This window comes from Cebus imitator, unplaced genomic scaffold, assembly GCF_001604975.1.
Source record: "Cebus imitator isolate Cc_AM_T3 unplaced genomic scaffold, Cebus_imitator-1.0 Scaffold519, whole genome shotgun sequence".
Lineage (NCBI taxonomy): Eukaryota > Metazoa > Chordata > Mammalia > Primates > Cebidae > Cebus > Cebus imitator.
Genome location: NW_016107834.1, coordinates 504182 through 525205, shown reverse-complemented (window position 1 = coordinate 525205; position 21024 = coordinate 504182). Strand labels below are relative to the sequence as shown.

Below are 21024 nucleotides of genomic sequence, written 5' to 3'. Positions count from 1 at the left end.
AAATCCTCCACATGAGGCTGCAGCATCTTTCAATGCAAAGAAAGAAAATGTTTACAAAACAAAAAAATCCAAAACCTTACAGTCATAGGTGTCTGTCAACGAGACACAGAAGACAACTGAAAGAGCTCTCAACAGCTAAAGCTGAAAGCATTTGAGAAGCAAAACAAAAAATGTAGTATTGGATTATAATCCAGATCATAAAATAAATATCCATCAGTCTACACTGATATAAATGATCAGATAAATAAATGAGGAAGAAGAGTCAAATCTACCCAGATAGAGGAATTGCAAAAAATCGACAAAGATAAATCCTCACTTCTTAATGGTGATCTGTGCCTAGTATCTTCATTCCAAATGGCACAGTATAGAAAGGGACGTAAAGGAGTAATTTTATAGCTGAGATATTGGACAAACACTACCTCAGCCAGCTGAACAAAATCAACATCAAGACTGGTATGTTGGGCTGGGTGCAGTGGCTCATGCCTGTGATCCCAGCACTTTGGGAGGCTGAGGCAGGCAGATCAAGAGGTCAAGAGATCGAGATCAAGACCATCCTGGCCAACATGGTGAAACCCCAGTCTCTACTAAAATACAAAAAATTAGCTGGGCACAGGGGTGCATGCTTGTTGTCCCAGCTATTCGGGAGGCTGAGACAGGAGAATCCCTTCAACACTCAGGAGGCAGAATTTGCAGTGAGCCAAGATCGTGCCACTGAACTCCAGCCTGATGACAGAGCGAGACTTTGTCTCAAAAACAAAAAAGACTGATATGTCATGTTGACAGCGTGCACCTTTGATATGACAAAAAGACAATGGCACATTGCCTCTGTGGTCTTTCTCCTCAACATTCATAATCCCCATCTAAACATGAGGAAATATCAAATACCAGTGGATGGCCGTTTTACAAAATACTTTACCAGTACTCTTCAAAACTGTGAAGGCCATCAAAACCAGAGAAAATATGAGACACGATCACAGTCAAGGGCCTAGGGAGACATGACAACTATACATAACATGGTTTCCTGGATAGACTCTTTGGACACAAAAGGAATATTATGTAAAAAAAAAAACCAAGCAAAACACCAAGGTAATTGAAATAAAGGGTGGACTTCAGTTAATAATAATGTATCAATATTGGTTCATTAGACCAGGTGCAGTGGCTCACGCCTGTAATCCCAGCACTTTGGGAGGCTGAGGTGGGTGAATCATGAGGTCAAGAAACAGAGACCACCCTGGCCAACATGGTGAAGCCCTGTTTCTACTAAAAATACAAAAATTAGCTGGGTGTGGTGATGTGAGCTTGTAGTCCCAGCTACTCAGGAGGCTGAGACAGAAGAACTGCTTGAACCTGGGAGGTGGAGGTTGCAGTGAGTTGAGATTGAGCCACTGAACTCCAGCCTGGTAACAGAGCGAGACTCTGTCTCAAAACACACACACATATTGGTTCATTAACTGTGACAAAATTTACCTACGAATGTTAGATGTTAATAGGAAAGCCTGAGTTTGGGATGCATAGAAACACCGTGTACTCATTTCATTTCATAGTTTTATAGTGCATATAAAACGATCGTAAAATACAAAGTTTTTTTTTAATATATGAAAGCTGTATTAGTCTGCTAAATTCTAAGATCTTGAGTCGCAGGAAGAGGCCTTGGAAAGGCCCCCATCTTTGAGTAGGCAGGGAGTTTGATGCATTGTGGACAAACGATTTCACATTTGGTTTGATCACATTAGAAAATTCTCGCTTATACTGAGACAAAATGTGTTTCCAGGGGATTTTGCCTTTGGAACCACTAAAGGAACAGTCTGTGGGTCCTCTCACAGCCAGTTCTTCACCCAGGGTTCTCTCTGCACAGCCACTCTTCTGGTAGGCTTGCAGAATACCAGGTAATCAGAACAGGGTGGCTTCTCTGCAGTAGCTAACACAACGCATTCACTGCAGTGATCTATGTTTACTAAGACAATACTAACTTTGAATATCGCCTGGAAAAAAAAAAACAATTTATACGAAGTGAGATTTGTCATGAAAATCATTTTCAATGGGTAGTTTGTTTTTCTTCAGCAAGCATCTCTACTATTAACATTATTAAATAAATGGAGAAAAAAAAACAAACAAAAAACAACAACAAAAAAACATTATTATTTTCAACAGGATGCCTTATGTTGTCTCTGAATTGATCCTGTTAAAAGCGTAACAAGTTATTGCAAAACACTACAGTTATTTCTATTTTCTTGGAGTCTCTTTTTATAAATATGCTTGGGTGGATTTCTATTGTTTTGAAAATTTTTTCCAGTCATGAATAATGAAACTACACTGTGAAGTTCTTTCTCAAAATAAGCTGGGAAACAGTCCAGTTTTCCCATTGTAGCATTCATATTCAGCTACTCGCCGCACTCTGCCCAAATTTGGGTGCATTTTGGCCTCTCTCAATACTTCACTAAGCTTAGCTGTATTGTCTCAATGATTCCTTTGAGGGGTCATGTTTGTGTGTCACCACTGCAAGGGGACTGCCAGCTTTTCTAGTGCCCTGCACATTCCTGGCACCCATTAGGCTTCCAATAAATATTTGCTGAATAACCGAATGCTCTGATCAAATTAAGAGTCAACAGAGAGTGAGAGTTGTCAACAAAAGAAGTAATTAAAGGTTGACAGTAACTGTCAAACAATTTTTAAAAGGCAAGCCACTAAGCATGAGTGATGTGATAATCTACACATAGAAAACCCAGTATAGGGGGAGGAGGCCATCAGCCAGCAAATATTGTTCACTTTCTAATGCAGCACAAGGAATGGTAGAAGATACAAATTAGACTTGAGATGTTGAGTCTTTAGGTGACAGAAAGAAGCAGCAACACACATTATCACCCCAAATTCTTGCAGACATAAAGGTCAAAAGATGCCTGCAATCCTTGCTGGGCTTGTAGCAATCATCTGGCACGTGGTAATGAATGTGCCCTCTTTCAACTGCCCCTTACTAATCCACCGTAGTAACATTTTAAACTATCTTCTAAACATAAAGCACTGTCCTAAGGGCTGAGCAGGTGGCGCCTGGTCTGCTAGAGCTTACAAACTACCAGGGGACAGAGACACTGAACTGAGTTTTGTAAGACCATATAATTACAATCTCAATGTGTTCAGTGAACACAAAGTTAGAAGGTGAAATGAGATCGTATGCAGTGAGACCTCCTCTAACTTGGGTGGTCAGGAAAGAAAGGCCTTTTTAAGGGAAAGGCATTTTAGCAAAGGTCACAGGGATGAGTGAGAACTGAGTAGCTGAACCAGAAAACAAAGAACTTTTCAGGCAGAGACACAGATAAGTGTATTTGACCCTCTGCAAAAAAGAGCTTGGTAGGCTTAAGGGACAGAGAGAAGGACCAATGTGAAGCTCTTTCTCAAAATAAGCTAGGCAGAGAGTTTGATACATTGTGCCTTGAGTTTGATGCTCAAGGCACAGGGAAAAATTTGGCATTGCCCATGCTGTTCTCTGATGAACAGGAATGTTTAATTTTGATCTAAGAAGACATTTGTTTCTCCTAACGGATTGTGTCTTGGGATACCACAAATAAATCCTTCCCTTTCCTACTTCATTTTTTATATTTTATTCTATCAACATTTGAGTTTTACTTTTCATATTAAGTCTTTATTCTCTCTGGAGTCTACTTCATGTATGTAGTTAGGTAGGAATTCAAATGGAAGGGTTTCTTCAACACTATCTACCAATCATTATTTTTCCCACTAACATCTGGTATTACTTTGGCATATATTAATTTCCAAATATATGTGAGTTTGACTCAGACTTTTAGTCTGTCTTACTGTCTATTTGCTCTTGTCCCAAAGTCATATTATTTTTGTTTCCATGGCTTTGTGGTATGTTCAGTTATCTGGTAAGTCTATCTACCCATTTTGCTTTTATACTCCATTTTAAGGGTTTTGAACTTTCTTCAGAAATGACAAGTCATTGACGAGTTTTAAGCAGGAGAAGGCGTGAACTAAACATGATCGCTTTGGTTACTTTGTGGAGTCTGTTAGAAAGAGGAGTACATGATAGGAGAGGCCAGGTAGGAGACTACTGTAGTCACCCAGCTAATAAATGATAGCAACCTGAACTGGAGTGGAGGTAGGGGAAGGCAAGTTACATTTTTAGAGCTGGCAGGGGTTGGTAACTGATGGGGCTTGGGAATGAGAAAGGGGACAGAGTGAGGGATAACCCTTGTGTTGCTTGGCAATTGGAGAGGCAATAGCCATTTACTGAGCTACAGAGGAGGTGAGAGAGTGAATGTTTGTAGATGGGAGGTTGAGGGGCTTAAAGATTCAGCTTTGGAAATGGTAAGTATGAAATGGCCAGAAGTCTGATGGATTAGGGTGCATGGTTGGCATTTCCTTCAATCCTACATCATGTCTTTTAAGTTCCTCTGTGCCTTCCACTGTATACTAAAAGCTCCTTTATAAAAATGTTCACAATTACACTATCTCAGCTGTCAACTATCACAAAATTTTGTGCATTTCCATGTTGATTCTTTCTGGCAGCTTAAAATTTGCTTTCTTCTCTCTCTAGACATCATCAGCGGGGATCCTACAAGAGGGCAGACATTAAAACACAATTGTTAACTTAAAGGTAACATCTCAAGGCAAATCTCTCATAGTTTGAAGGTTACAACAATTCCAAGAAACTTCTCAGGAAGTGAAAAATCAGTGGTTCTCTTGCTCTGTGTGTGTGTGTGTGTGTGTGTGTGTGTGTGTGTGTGTGTGTCTGTGTCTGTGTGTGTCCAAAGGATAGTGGGGAGAGGGACTTGAATTACATACATAGATCTAGGAATGAGGAAATTAGAAGGAGACATAAAATTAAGCTTTAATTCTCATTTGCTATTCAAGCTTTCCTGAAATGTAGCAAATTGCATAGGAGAAAAAAAAAACTGATATATTTTCTTCTTTGGTGTTAAGGTCAGATAAGAGGGGTAACTGGGATTCTTTGGCTAAGAATGACTTCCTCAATATCCAACCCAAGAGCTCAGAGCAACAGAGTGTAACCTGGACTCAGCTGTGGGAGTGCAGCGTCGCAGAGAGGGTGTGTAAAGAGGCAGATGTTTTACCCTTACATGGCTGTGGACAGGAACGGTACAGCGCAATCGATCGCCCTTTTATGCATCCATCACAGTACCAGGAACTCTAACAGAGCAGTATGAGAGGTATCTAGATCCTTGCTCCACATTTGGAAAGACAAAATTAACACTCACAAAACAATCTCAAACACCTAAGAGATCAGAAACAGACTGGGAAGGTAGCACTTGACAATCCACAATGTGCTCTTCTGTGTTTCTCAGGTGACAGGTTCATCTTCACAACATAAAAAACAATGTCTCTTCTAATGGCCTGAGCCTTCTTGCTAGCATTTTCCAGAGTTCCACAAAAATCTTTCCCATAATATGTAAGTAGCCGTTCTCAAAAATGAATTTAAAAACTTTGAGCCCCTAAATTTTTGTGAGTAACATAGTTAAGGCAATTCAATAGACTCTCTCCTACCTTCTAACAGCACAGTTCATGTGAGTATTTTATTTGCTCTGAGAAGTCCTATGTCAACATAATTTGTTTACCTTTGTGCACTCCATTGCTCCAAAATTTATTGAATCATTTTTTTTTATTAAAGTACATGTTAACAGGAAACACCGTAGGACTCACTTTAGGGAATGCTACTTTAATGATTGCTTTAAATATACAAGTTACTGCTTAGCTATCTCTGGTTTATCTCTTTAAAACCATGAAAGGGCTTAGTAGAGAACTGACATCTGATGGACTTTCAATAGAGCTTGCTGGATGGCTTCATGTCTACAATCCTGGTGAGTAGGTATAATTGCCATTATATAAGTGGGGAGACTGAGGCTGGGTATGGGGCACAACTTACCCAGACTTGTGTGCTGGTAAGTTCCAAAGACAAGACTAGGACTGTGGAATGTGTAGTCTAAGCTGTGAGTATAAGAGCTGTGATGAAGGAAAGACTTACTGGTTGGACAGTTAGGAAATTCTTCATAGATAGGGAGAGAGATCTGACCAGGGTTTCTGAGAAAGCGCAGTAAGCAGAGAGACCCCTGCAGTTCGAGGAGGCAGCTCTGTCTCTTCCCCGTGAGGTCAACCGTATTCCAATATTAAAGCTTTAAAACCTGACTGATAGCAAGATTAAGCTATGCTTTTAACACAGATGGTTGATTTCATGGCACAGATAGCAGCAATACAGACAAGACTGTTCCACCCCTGCTCTTTGTTACAGAAACTCTGTGGGCTAAACTTCTCTGGGTTTTTTCTAAAAATTTGCAGACAGGGTTCTTCCATGCATGGTGTCCTTGGCCTTGCAGTGGCTGAGAGCACCCCCAGATCTGAGAGCACAAGTCTGGGCTTTGTGGCTGGCCCCCACACATTCCACAGTTCTCTTTGTATATTTTTCCTCCCTCCATCAGTGAGGGCCTGTTGTTTTGGATTTTGACCTTTCACAGAATGGTGCATGGCATTCTCAGGGGTCAAAACACCTCTTTCAGGAAAGGTTTGGATAAAGTCAATGTGAGTCTTTCAGAGAGAAGTGAAAGTTGAGGTTGAAATTACTAATATGGAGAGAAAAAGAACTGGTGCACAGAGACTGGCTTATGTCATGGGAGAAATACAATTTGATTTGCTGTAGAGGAGATATGCCCAGTCTAATGCTGACTGATTTGGAGGAGGTACGACCTCTTAAAAAATCAGAATAACATAGGGGAAGAAAAAACCCGACCCCAAACTACTAACCCTGGAGTTACTTGAGCCTTTCTTTGTGGTGTGCTGTTGTGGCTAAATAGGGCTTTTGAGATACAGAGCCCTGAATTCACCTCCTAGGTGTACTATTTCTGAACTAGTAGCCCTAGATTACACAGCCTCAGTTTCCTCAGCTGGCAAATGGGGATCATAATGTACACAATGGAGACAATAACAGTACCTCCCTTGTGGACCTAAATGGATTAAACAGCATGTATAAGGAATTTAGCATCATGTTTGTTCCTCAGAACTTGTATTTTTAAATAGGGCGTTAATTTGGCACCGATGGTTGCTAAGCTCTGTCAGCCCCAACAAATTGACAGTGATGTTAGGATGTGGTCGGTTTTCTGCTTTATACTGTGGTGCTTAAGAGCATGACTTTAGGCAGGAACTAGTACCTGACCATCCAGCAGCTGTGCAGGTGGGTAACTTAACCACTGTTGTCTCCATTTCCCCACCTATAAAGTATGGGGGATGGAACAGCACTGCCTCAAAGGTATCTGTGAGAAGATAATATATGTAAAACTGACAGCATAGTGCCAAGTAAAGGTGAGCACTCAATATGTGCTAACAGTATTTAATATTAAAGAACAGGAAGGGGATGGGTGCTACGGTGACTCACATCTGTAATCCCAACGCTCTGGGAGGCCAAGGGGGGAGGATTATTATTTGAGGCTAGGAGTTTGAGACCAGCCTGGGCAACATAGTGAGATTCTGTCTCTACAAAAAAGAAAAAATTAGCTGGGCATGGTGACATGTGCTTGTAGTCCTAGCTACTAGGGAGGTAGAGTTGAGAGGATCACTTGAATCCAGGAGTTTGAGGTTATGGTGAGCTATGGTTAGGACACTGCACTCCACACTGGACGATGCGGTGAGATCCCCGTCTCTAAAAAAATAAAGAATAAGAAGAGAGCCCTGCATAGAATATGTATCTACCTGACTCTCTGGTATGATTAAGGAGGCGTGAAAAGTCACCTTGACCAAAAAGGTGTCCGACAGTTCCATGGTCAATGCTATTCTTTACATGAGCCTTCCAATCTGAGAGGTGGGATGCATTTCACCAGCTGCCACAGAGAACTGGTCTTGGGGAGAATGGAGAAAAGCTACGTAACTGCTGACTGAAGTTAGGACATGAAACAGTAAGTCCATGTGGAGTCCTAAATCAGGTTAGCCAGGGTAGGGCAGTCATGAAGGGCAGGCAGAAATGAGGGTATTCAAACAAAATATTTCATCACTGGAGGCAAAGTAGTCACAACTTTGTGTCCATGCGATGATCAGATTTACAGAAAATTTAAGCATGAATCTTCAGGTCATGCAAAACCTGACCTGATCCCAGGCTCATTATTCAAATCCAAAGCTGAGACCTTCATACTGCAAACCTGCTGACTCCTTAAAGGTCTTAAGAAATGGCTGATCGTTATGTGCTTTCAAATTTTTTATTGGAAAACGAAATGAGCATGTATTGTTCTTATGATTAGAAAACTTCATGAATAAACAATATGTTCATAATCATAAATATTATTAATATAAAATACAAAAATATTCACAAAAACATGACCATTATTAAATAAGAAAGTATTTAAAAGATACAGGTAATATGTATGTTTCTTTTTTTTTTTTTTTTTTTTTGAGACGGAGTTTCACTCTTGTTACCCAGGCTGGAGTGCAATGGCGCGATCTCGGCTCACCGCAACCTCCGCCTCCTGGGTTCGGGCAATTCTCCTGCCTCAACCTCCTGAGTAGCTGGGATTACAGGCATGCACTACCATGCCCAGCTAATTTTTTGTATTTTTAGTAGAGACAGGGTTTCACTAGGTTGATCACGATGGTCTCGATCTCTTGACCTCGTGATCCACCCGCTTCAGCCTCCCAAAGTGCTGGGATTACAGGCATGAGCCACCGCGCCGGGCCTGTACATTTCTTAATTATTTTTATGTACTCTAAATTTCTTTCTTGGCTGGTCAAAATTTCTAATTTTGTGGACAAGTCAAAAGAGAGACAAGAGGAATGAATCTGCAGCTGTCACTAATCCTTTGAGGAAGGTCAATTCTCATAGGAAAAGCACACATAGTCTCCACTCTCCTCACTTAACTAGCTAATGTTTGCTTTATATTAGTTTGATTGGAAAGTGGTGAGGTCAAAGGAGGAAATCTGTTGAAGCAACTTCTGATTGCTTTGGTTGGTATGTGTCTATCTTACCACACAAAGAGAGTATCTCCTTTCATACTCACAGACATGTAATGGCTATGTGATCAGATACTTTGGTTTCTGGGTGCTTAATTCAGTAGCCTGCTTATGAAATATGGCCAGAATTAATAAAAGACTTCAGGTTTCGATAAAAATGAAGTGATCAGGTCATGTTTTGATTGACTCTTTTGCTCCAAGCCCACAGCAATGTTAGGCTAACATCAACAACAAGTGAAAAACCAGCAAGTCAAAATGAGATGAAGATTTTAGGTAATTCTTCACACCCACTAGAATGATAATAATAGGGAAAAAAACGCAGAAAATAACATAGAGCAGCAAGAATGTAGAGAAATTGGAACCCTCACACACTGATGGTGGTAATGTAAAATGGTGCCACCGCTCTCAAAAACAATTTGTCGGTTCCTCAGTAATTACAGAATTCCCATATTACCCAGCAGCTCCACTCCTAGGTATATACCAAAAAGAACTGGAAACACATGTTCAAACAAAACCTTGTACACAAATGCTTATAGTAGCGCTATTCATAATCATCAAAGGGCAGAAACAACACACATGCCCAGTTACAGATGAATGAATAAGCAAAATGTGAAATATTCAAACTGTGGAATATTATTCCATGGTAAAAATGAATTATCATACATGCTACAACATGGATGAACCTTGCAAACATAAAGTTAAATAAAAGAAACTAGACACAAAGGCCACATACTGTATAATCCTATTTATATGAAATATCCAGAGTAGGCAATTCCACAAGAAAGTGTTGTGGTGGCTCATGCCTGTAATCCTAGCACTTTGGGAGGCCAAGGCGGGTGGATCACAAGGTCAGGATTCAAGATCAGCCCGACCAATATGGTAAAACATGATCTCTACTAAAAATACAAAAAAATTAGCTGGGCATGGTGGTGTGTGCCTGTAGTCCCAGCTACTAAGGAGGCTGATGCAGGAGGATTGCTTAAACCCAGGAGGCAGAGGCTGCAATAAGCTGAGGTCACACAACTGCACTCCAGCTTTGGGGATAGAGCGAGACTTCCTCTCAAAAAAAAAAAAAAAAAAAAGAAGGTAGATTAGCAGTTGCCAGGGGCTGGAGAAAGAAATAAAAGTGGCTGCTGAATGGATATGAGGTTCCTGTTTGCCGTAATAAAAACCATCATGGCACCAGATGATGGTGATGGTTATACAACATTATAGATGTGCTTGATGCCACTGAATTATACACTTTATTTAAAACGGTAAATTTTATGTTATGTGTATTTTAGAGTAAAACATTTTGGGGGAATTGCTATCTTTGTGGACCAGAAGCAGAAATACTAAGTAGAAGGTAGGCTGTAGCCACCGGCTTGCTGGCATAAGGATTTAGACACAGGCCACAGAGACTGTGACTGTGGGCTAAGTTCAAGTGAATTAGAGGAGACTTTAAGAGTTCTCGATGAGATAAGACAGCAGTGAACCTGGTCACTGCATATGAGCAGTGAACATATAAACCGCTGCAAGGTCTATAGATTCAGGGGGAGGAGGAGGAAAGGGTGCTATAGAGGTTAACGGACAGCTAAAGCAGGCTGATGCCTATATCATATCTAAGAGAGAATATAAATAATAAATGTTTAAAATTAATGTGGCCATTGAATTTTAAAATGGCCACTGAAAGGCAATCTGTGCTCCTGAAGCTAGTAGAGCAGAAAGAGAAGGAATAAAAAAGAAACTACCATAAGAAAAGACAAAAAAATTGTTTAAAAAGGAGAAAAGAAGGGCCGGGCATGGTGGCTCACGCCTGTAATCCCAGCACTTTGGGAGGCTGAGGCAGGCAGATCACTTGAGGTCAGTAGTTAAAGACCAGCCTGGCCAACATGGTGAAACTCCGTCTCTACTAAAAATACAAAAATTAGCCAGGCATGGTGGCGCACACCTGTAATCCCAGCTACTCAGAAGGCTGAGGCAGGAGAATCACTTGAACCCAGGAGGCGGAGGTGGCAGTGAGCTGAGATCGTGCCACTGCACTCCAGCCTGGGCTATAGAGCGAGACTGTCACAAAAAAAAACACCCCAAAATGAAACAAAAAACAAAAACAAAAAAGGAGAAAAGAAAGAGAACAGTAGAGAAGAAATACAAACTAAAATGGTAGAAATAGAAAATATCTATAACGTATACAAAAATGAAAGTAAATGCTGTTTATAAAAGAGATATTTAAAGCAAAACAATATGGGAAGGCTGGAAATAAAGATATGGCAAAAGATACCCCCGACAAACTCTTACTAAGAGAAAGCTGGAGAACAGCACACACTGAAGCCTGTCAGAGGGAGGAGGCTGGGAGGAAGGAGCGGCTCAGGAAAGATAACTCATGGATACTATTAATAGGCTTAATACCTGGGTGATGAAATAATCTGCACAACAAACCCTCACGTCACACATTTACCTATATAACAAACCTACACGTCCTGTGCATGTACCCCTGAACTTAAAAGTTAAAAAGAAAGCTGGGCAGCAAAATTAGTATTAGACAAAACAGTATTTAAGGCAAAAAGCATTGTTGTTTTATCTGCAGTCTCTATGACAGAGACTGCAGATAAAACAACAAAATAGGACTGGGAGCTATAAATCATGACTAGATATGTATCTGTCAATGTAGCTTAAAACATATTAATTAAAAGTTGTCAGAAGTATGAAGAAAATTCAGCAAATGCTAGCATGAAATTTTAACAAAAGGCTATTAGAAAATGATCGATTCTGCTGACCAAATAATAGCAAGGATATGGACACTCTGAATGCTAATATTTAACTAGTTTGAACTAATGGATATGTAGATCTCTGTACCTGCTAAATTGAGAATCTACATTATTTTCAAATATACTAAAGCATTTACAAAAATTTATAATGTCCTAGTTCACAAAGAAAAGCCAAACAATAGTGCCACACAGAATACATTTTCTGACTGCAGTGCCATTAAATTATAAATTGAATTAAAAAGATAATTAAAAATGAACATATCTGAAAAATGTAAACATAGCTGTTTTAGTCCATACTGATTTCCCTACTTCCACTCTCGCCCTCCTAAATTCTATTATCCTCAGAGCAGTCAGGTAATATTTTCAAATTCAACACAGATTATGTCACCCTTATGTGGGAAAAATCCTTCGGTGGCTTTCTGTCACAGCCAGGCTTAAATTCAAACTCCTAACTACAAGACCTTACATGATCCAGTTTGCTACTACCGCTCATATATTTATGTATGTATGTATGTATATGTAATTTTTTAACTGGATTTTTCCATATGATTACTACTCCAGCAGCATTGGCCTCTTTTTGCTCTTCAAACAATCCATGTGCCTTCCTGCCTACAGGAATTTGTACTTCTTTTTCTCTGTGCCTAGAAGTGCATCCCTCTGTCCCCCATATCCACCTGGCTGCCTTGACCTTCTTGTCTAACACAGTAGGCTCTTTATTCTCCATCCTCTTACTCTTGCTTTCTCTTTCCCCATTTCACTTAGCATGACTTAGAATTTTATTATAAGTCTGATTGCCTACTTTTTTTCTTTTTGAGACATGGTCTCCCTCTGTCACCCAGGCTGGAATACAGTGGCACAATCTCAGCTCACTGCAACATCTGCCTCCTGGGTTCTAGCATTTCTCCTGCTTCAGCCTCCTGAGTAGCTGGGATTACACGTGCGCACCACCTTGCCTGGTTAATTTTTGTATTTTTAGTAGAGACAGGGTTGCATCATGCTGGCCAGGCTGGTCTTAAACTCCTGAACTCAGGTGATTCACCTGACTTGGCCTCCCAAAGTTCTGGGATTACAGGTGTGAGCCACCATGCCTGGCCAATTGCCTATTTTTAAAAAATCTGTCTCTTCTTACTATAATAAAAGATCAACGAGATAGGGGCTTTGTTTTGTTCACCCATGCATCCCCAGTGCCTACAAGTGTCTCATACATGGCAGGTCTAAAAATTATTTTTCAGATAAATAAATATAAAGTCAATATGAGTTCATTGAGTTCACCGCCAGAAAACTTTTAGACTATAGTACCTAAAAAGAGGGCAGGATGGTCTTGCTTTACCCACTACAGTGAGAGCACGTCTGGAATACTATGTTCAGATCCACACCCTACACTTCAAAGAAAGCAATTGAAAAAGGTGAAAACCAATATGGTGACTACAGTATGGCCATGAAACCTGTAAATATTGGTGAACATACATAATAATGATTCCATGGTATTCTATTACAGTACACGATGTGCTCAGTGATATTACGTAATATGTTCATGTGTTGTTCCTCATTAGCAATGCATAGTTCAATGAACTCTGAGAAATTGAAACAAATGTGGCTCATGAATACATTTCCCTTATCCTTGCACTTACATCTATGATGTGTGGTCCCAGGTGATTCCTGCCTCTGACATTCACTAAGCAAAACTACACTTTTAGCATGTCAGAAGGGTTCAGATCTGGCACACATGTAGCCCCACTGTACATGTGTACATGGCCCAACACAGGCTTTAAAAATTATTAATCAACAGTGTGTGGATGGTATGCCATTCTGTTGGACCCACTCTTAGTGACTTGCTAGCCAGTTAACTATGGACATCAATTGGCCAACTAACGTGATTAAATAAGTCAAATAGGCACCTACATTTCCAGACTTTACGGCCATCATGTACATTCTGTAGTCAGTGCTTTCAATAGGAGAAGAGTAGGGACTAGGGACATTTAGTGGTTACAACTACCTGAATTTGAGTCTTTTTTCTTTTTTTTTTTTTTTTTTTTTTGAGATGGAGTCTTACTGTGTTGCCTAGGCTGGAAGACGGTGATGTGATCTCGGCTCACTGCAACCTCTGCCTCCTGAGTTCAAGCAATCCTCCTGCCTCAGCTTCCCGAGTAGCTGAGACTACAGGTGCACATCACCAAGTCCAGCTAATTTTTGTATTTTTAGTAGAGAAGGGGTTTCTCTGTTGGCCAGGCTGGTCTCAAACACTTGACCTAAAGTGACCCACCCGCCTTGGCCTCCCAAACTGCTGGGATTACAAGAGTGAGCCACCATGTCTGGCCCCTGAGTTTGAGTATTATCTCTGCCTCTTAGCAGCTCTATACAAACCAGGACAAGTTGCTTAATTCTAGCATTCAGTTTCTGCATCCGTTCAGTAGAAATAAAAGTGGAACCTAACTTTCAGAGTAATAAGAGGATTGCATAATATCAGAAAAGCAATGACAGCTGTGCCTAACAGATGGCACACTCTCAATTTCATGTTAGCCATTGTTGTTGACGTGGCTAATTATAATGATCACATCACTGTCATCATCCAGCATCCATCACTGACTGATCACAATCTCTGGGCTGCTGTGGTCAACTTTTTGGGATAGTATTGAATTTTCCATTTGCAGGAGTATATTGCATTCTAATAAGCTGCAAACTATACATTGGACCAATCACTTAACTATTCTGAGCTCACAGTGTCAATTATGGGCATATTTTTGGATGATATTTACATTTAAAGCAGTAGACTCTGAGTAAAGCAGATTGTTCTCCATAATGTGGGTAGGCCTCAGACATTCAGTTGAAGGCCTAAACAGGATGAAGGCTGACCCTCCCTGGGCAAAAGGAAATTCCTCAGCAGATGGCCTTTACATATGAGCTGGACATTGGCTCTTCCTAAGGCCTCCAGCCTGCTGGCTCACCCTGCATATCTTAAACTTGCCAGCCTCCATAATCACATGAGCTAATTTCTATCTATCTATTCATTCACTAATTAATCCATCCATCCATTCACTTCCTCCACACTTTATTGGTTCTCTTTTTCTGGAGAACCCTAACTATTAAAGGTAGTAAACATATTGAAAAGCAGAAAGTGGGTGTGCACTACTAAATAATTAATTCATATGAGAAAAAATGGGAAGGACTGAGGGAGTTTAGCCAAGAGAAAAGATTTCAAAATATCCAAAGAACTGTCATGAATCTTGTTCAAGAGATCAAACCTGCTTTGAATGACTCTGAAGGATAGGATAATTTGTGGGTACTTCATGGATATAGTCATGTGTCGAGTTAATGACAAGAGGGCTTTCTAACAGCTAAGCTGTTCAAAGGATGCAATGAGATGAAGAAGTAGGTTTCCCAAAGTTTGGGACTCAATAGTATGTAAGATTATTTCAGGTATCATAATACCTGGCATTATGTATGAGAACATCATTTTCCTTTCAATTTCCTTTTTAATGTCTTTATGTTAAAGATAATGTCTCATTTTAGATCTATGATGACATTAATACCTCTGTAACACCATCACAGTTTCATTTTTATCAAAGGGAGATACAGCCTTAATTTTAATATGTCATTATTTATTTTTATATCTGTCTTGTATTCATGGAAAGTCATGTTGATTTTTCACTTAGAATAGTGCTACATTCCTCTTTTAGATTATCAAAGAAAAACAGGGGTTTATTAACAGGAATATATTAAGTAAATATTATTAAGGAAGGGACACAGTTATACCTTAAATCATGCCAGGGGTACACAGATGACTAACTTTTGGGAAAACAGGTGACAGGGCATTCAAGTAAAGGACGAAAGGCCACAGACTGCTAAGTAGATTCAGTTCAAGTTAGCATGGTGGTAAGTTTTAATGTTTCTTCTAACCGAGAGGTTTGATGACATGCTGGAGCCTTTAAAATTGGTGTGCTCTTATTGCAATGTTAAAATAGCACGCCATCTAAAACAGGCAAAATAAGCCGCATGAGTAACTTTCAAAAGTAAATAAACACCGACAATATCTTTATTTTGATAGATATGTTTTTTAAAAACTGTATTTATTTACACTCCCACCAACCGTGTAAAAGCATTCCTATTTCTCCACATCCTCTCCAGCAGCTGTTGGTTCCTTACTTTTTAATGATCGCCATTCTAACTGGCGTGACATGGTATCTCTTTGTGGTTTTGATTTGCACTTTTCTAATGACCAGTGATGAGGTTTTTTTTCATATGTTTGTTGGCTGCATAAATGTCTTATTTTGTGAAATGTCTGTTCATATCCTTCGCCCGCTTTTTGAGACATGCACACGTATGTTTATTGCAGCACTATTCACAATAGGAAAGACTTGGAACTAACTCAAATGCCCATCAGTGATAGACTGGATAAAGAAAATGTGGCATATATACACCGTGGAATACTATGCAGCCATAAAAAACGATGAGTTCATGTCCTTTGCAAGGACATGGATGAAGCTGGAAATCATTATTCTCAGCAATCTAACACAGGAACAGAAAACCAAACACCGTATGTTCTCACTCACAATTGGGAGTTGAACAATGAGAACACATGGACACAGGGAAGGGAACATTACACACCAGGGCCTGTCAGGGAGTGGGAAGCTAGAAGGGGGATTGCATTGGGAAAAACACCTAATGCAGATGATGGTTTGATGGGTCCAGCAAACCACCATGGCACATGTATACCTATGTAACAAACCTGCATGTTCTGCACAAGTATCCCAGAATTTAAAGTATAATTAAAAAACTGAATTTATGCAAATTTTATTTTAAAATAAAATATGAATAAATCCCCCCAAAAGATTAAGTGTAGTGAACAGCTACTTTGATTTATGTAATCTGGTCAACAGGCATGTGTAGGACTATAATGATGGACGGGTCTATGATATGAGTTGAAAGAGAATAATCTAAGGCTGGCAGGTTTAAAAAAAAATTATTGAAATTGAAACGACTTTCACTCATAGTTAGTTTTATACATTCTTTGAAGAATTGTCAAATCACATTTCCCCAAGGCTAATATTTGAAGAAATCTATTACTTACTGTGGAAAGTAACATTTTCACAAAACCTAAATACAACCCAAATAAGCAAATTGTGCTAACAAAATGATTAACTTAAGACAAATGAAACATTATAAATGAGATGGAAACGTACAGGGGGTAATGCTCCACATTTATGATTCTATGAAATAAAAGTCAATAGAAATGTATGTCCTAGGAACTGTGAGACTGTCCTGTTAATTTAAATAAGTCAGTTGCTAAGTCTCTGATCCTTCACTTTTATTCTTGTTTACAGGCTAGGAGAAAGGAAGAGACTTTCTGACTTTGAATCTCTAAGATAATGTAACTTCTAAAAGTCAAGCTGTTAAGTCAATGTGCTACCAGATTGTTAAAAACTGTTTTGATTTATCAACAGATGAATGGATAAATAGAAAGTGGTATATATGTATAAAGGAATATTATTCAGTCTTAAAAAGAGTAAGAAAATTATGTCAGATGCTACAAGAAGGGAGAACCTCTGAGGATATTATGTTAACTGAAATAGGCCAGCCAAAAAATTATGAAAACACATGATTCCAATTATATAAGGCATCTAAAATGGTCAAATTTATAGAAACAGAAGGCACAATGGTGGTTGCTAGGGGCTGGGGAAAATAGGGAATGGGAGTTATTTTTTAAGGGGTACAGAGTTTGTTTCACAAGATGAAAGGAGTTCCATGGAGAGATGATGGTGATATTGAACAATGAATGTACTTAATGTGACTCAGTTAAAAATGGTTAAGATGGTTAAGTTTTACATTATGTATAATTTACCACAATTAAAAAAATTTTAAGGAATTTATGCTGATCTTGGGAAAACTAAAAAAAAAAAGAGAGTGTTTTGATACAACTGCTTATTCTTTATTTTTTCCAGTAAATAAATTCACCAACCAACTGACTGACTGATTCCCCAAAAGGGCAGCTACCATTAAGCCTCAGTGCTTCATTTTTTGATAATGATTCCAGATAGGAAAGAGACTAAGTATGGCAAATCTCTCTGTAATTTAGTCTGAAAAACTTGAGGGAGTAGGGGAAGAACTGTCTTTGGATCAGAGCTGACCAAAAGATCCCCCAAAAGGGGAAAGAGCCTCCATTAAGCGTTGCAGGTAACTGCTTTATTCTTTGATAATGATTCCCGGTAGGAAAGAGACTGAGTATAGCAAATCTCTCTGTAAACTTGAGGGAGTAGAAGGAAGAACTAGCCTGAAAACTTTAGGGAGTAGAACAAAGAACTGTCTTTGGAGGGAAAAAGAGGGAAAGGCAGAGTGTGGCCTTAATGGCTATTCCCATTGTAGAAGACTGCCTTCTCACAGAAGAGCTCCAGCGTCAAACCCATAGAGTCTGACTCCCAGCTCTACCACCGTGAAGCCACAGGACCCGGGTTATATTCCTTGGTCTTTCTGTGCCTCCGACTCATTATCTGTTAAAAAGAGTTAATGATTGTACCTACCTCATGGGGGTGATGGGTACTTAGCACAGTGCCTACTTAAGAGTAAGTGTTAATAATGGTACTATGTCTCATGCCTGTAATCCCCGCACTTTGGGAGGCCCAGGCAAACGGATCACTTGAGGTCAGGAATTCAAGACCAGCTTGGCCAATAAGGTGAAACCCCATCTCTACTAAAAAGACAAAAATTAGCCAGTTGTGGTTGTGGGTACTTGTAATCCCAGCTACTCAGGAGGCTCAGGCAGGAGAATCACTTGAACCTGGGAGGTGGGGGTTGCAGTGAGCTGAGATCACAGCATTGTACTCCAACCTGGGCAACAAGAGCAAAACTCCATCTAATAATAATAATAATAATAATAGTCTATCACCACTATCTACTTGTTAATTGGTTTCTTAATTAGGTAAATATTGTTACTGCAATCCAAAAAACGGAAGGGAATTTAAAAGTATTTAAATAAAAATTGTTATATTTAAATATATAAAATAGTATGTATAAGAATATAAATTATAATACATAAATTATATTTACCTATGTAAAGGCTAAAGTCCTTTAAACTGTATTCAGCCTCTGATCACTCCTTACCACCTCATGGCTCAGACCATCATCACCTGTTTCCTGGACTTAGCAATGGTCTATCTCAGCTCCCAGCCCCTCTGCTGCCCTAAAACAGCAACTTGGTCATTTAAAAAAATATATAAGTCAACTGCTGTGTTTCCTCTGCTCAAAATCTTTCGAAGTCTCCCTTTCTTCCTCAGAGTGAAAACTAACACCTGCACAATCGCCTGCGAGGCCCTAGAAGGTTCACACACCTGCCTGACCATCTCCTGCTGCAGTCCCCTGGGTCAGTCTGCTTCAGCCCCACTGGCCTCCAGGCCGTGCTTCAATGCGACAAGATGCTCTTGCCTTTGCACTTTGGCCAGGATACATCTTCCAGTAAATACCCTCATTTTCTTATTTCCTTACCACCTTCATGTGCCTGCTTAATTGGTCACTGCTCAAGAGACCCACTTTGACCACTCTCCTTAATTCTACACCTCCCCCAAACTCACCCAGGCCCTTCATAACCTGTACAATATACTACAATTTTCTTTCTCCCCGCAGTAATTATCTTTGCATATATTACCTAATTTACTTACTTTGCTATGGTTATTGTTTATTGTCTGTCTTCCTCACTAGAAATCAAGCTCCACAGGTACAGAATCTTGGTCTATTTTGGTTTTTAATGTCTCCCAAGTGCTAAAACAGTATCTGGTACATCAGAATGTTTAGTAGACACTTTGTTGAATAAAAGGATAAATGAAGAGTCATTTGTTTATTTATTCAGTGCCCTCCTTGTGCAGTGCATGTGCCTGAGGGCTCTGCATGAGTTATCTTATTTAATCTTCATGGTGATCCTTTAATATAAGGAAGAATACCTTTATTTGAAAGACAAAGCAGCTTAAACTTAACGAAAGACGAATTTATCCAAGATCATGAATGTGAGCTGAGATTTAAACCCGAATTCTTGACTCTAAATTTAGCCTTCTTTCCATAAGACCACATTAAAACATGAAAAGACAGAAAGAAAAAAAAAAAACCCTAACTATGTGATATAGAACAAAATTTGGTCCATTTGCAGATTATACTCTTACTGAAAGGAGCGACCTGAGCAACCCACTCAGACACTGAATAACCACTTAAGTCCATTCAGTACCATTAAGTTGATTATTTCTACCTTCAGAAAAGCAGGTGACACTGGCCACCGTCCTAACAGGAACAGTTCTGATCTATATTTCAAACACATCAAAAACAAATTACCAGAGCCTGAATCATCAGAGAAACCTCTCTATGAGTTTCACTGCTTTGCTTACAGGGCTAACACAAAGTTGCATACATTTCAGCCAGTCTTTTGCTATGGTGTTACTGGTTAATTCTTTCAAATGAAGAGCCACTCATTATTTTTAATTTATTCAGGCAATGATGATTAGCTCTAGTCATGGCTTCAAAAATGGCTTGGAATCTGCTCAGAGAATCTTCTGGGAGGACAGAAAGCCAGACCTGGAAGGGTCCTCAGAGGGCATCTACTCTGATTGCATAATTTACAGATAGGGAAACCTGGGGGCCAGGGTTAAGAAATAACTTCCAAAGCCCCATAATGTAGAAGAATCAAATCCTGTTAAATGGAAGGGCAATATGCTTTGTATGGAGGTGGGAGTTATAGAAGGGAATCTCTTCAGATTTTCTCTGATTCAATCATAACTTCATTAAGACTAATTGTATCTGTGTATTTTTCTTCCCCTTGGAATGAATTCCAATTAATAAGTTCAATGCCTAGTAAATAATTACAACAGCAGCAATTATTGAGTATATTGTATATACTCAAGGGAAGAGCTTTACATTCATTGGACATTTCAACCTAATAATATCATCATTAGTTATTGACAGTATCATCCCACATCTGTGTTTTGGATGAGAAAACTAAAAATCAGGCTGCGCGTGATGGCTCACGCCTGTAATCCCAGCACTTTGGGAGGCCGAGGTGGGTGGATCGCCTGAGGTCAGGAGTACAAGACCAGCCTGGCAAACATGGCGAAACCCATGTCTCCTAAAAATACGAAAATTAGCCAGGTGAGGTGGTGGGCACCTGTAATCCCAGCTACTGGGGAGGCTGAGACAGGAGAATCACTTGAACTTGTGAGGCAGAGTTTGCAGTGAGCCAAGATTGTGCCACTGCACTCTGGCCTGGGCAACAAGGAGTGAAACTCCATCTAAGAAAGGAAAGAAAAGAAAAGAAAAGAGGAAAGAAAATAAGGAAAAGAAAAAAAAA

At 39.6% G+C, this 21024-nt stretch overlaps 1 protein-coding gene across 5 annotated transcripts in view; it reads right to left on the bottom strand.

Moving 5' to 3' along the window:
- SGCD (sarcoglycan delta) overlaps window positions 1-21024 on the bottom strand; it is a 640365-nt gene that overhangs the window by 173808 nt on the left and 445533 nt on the right. The window lies entirely within an intron of this gene.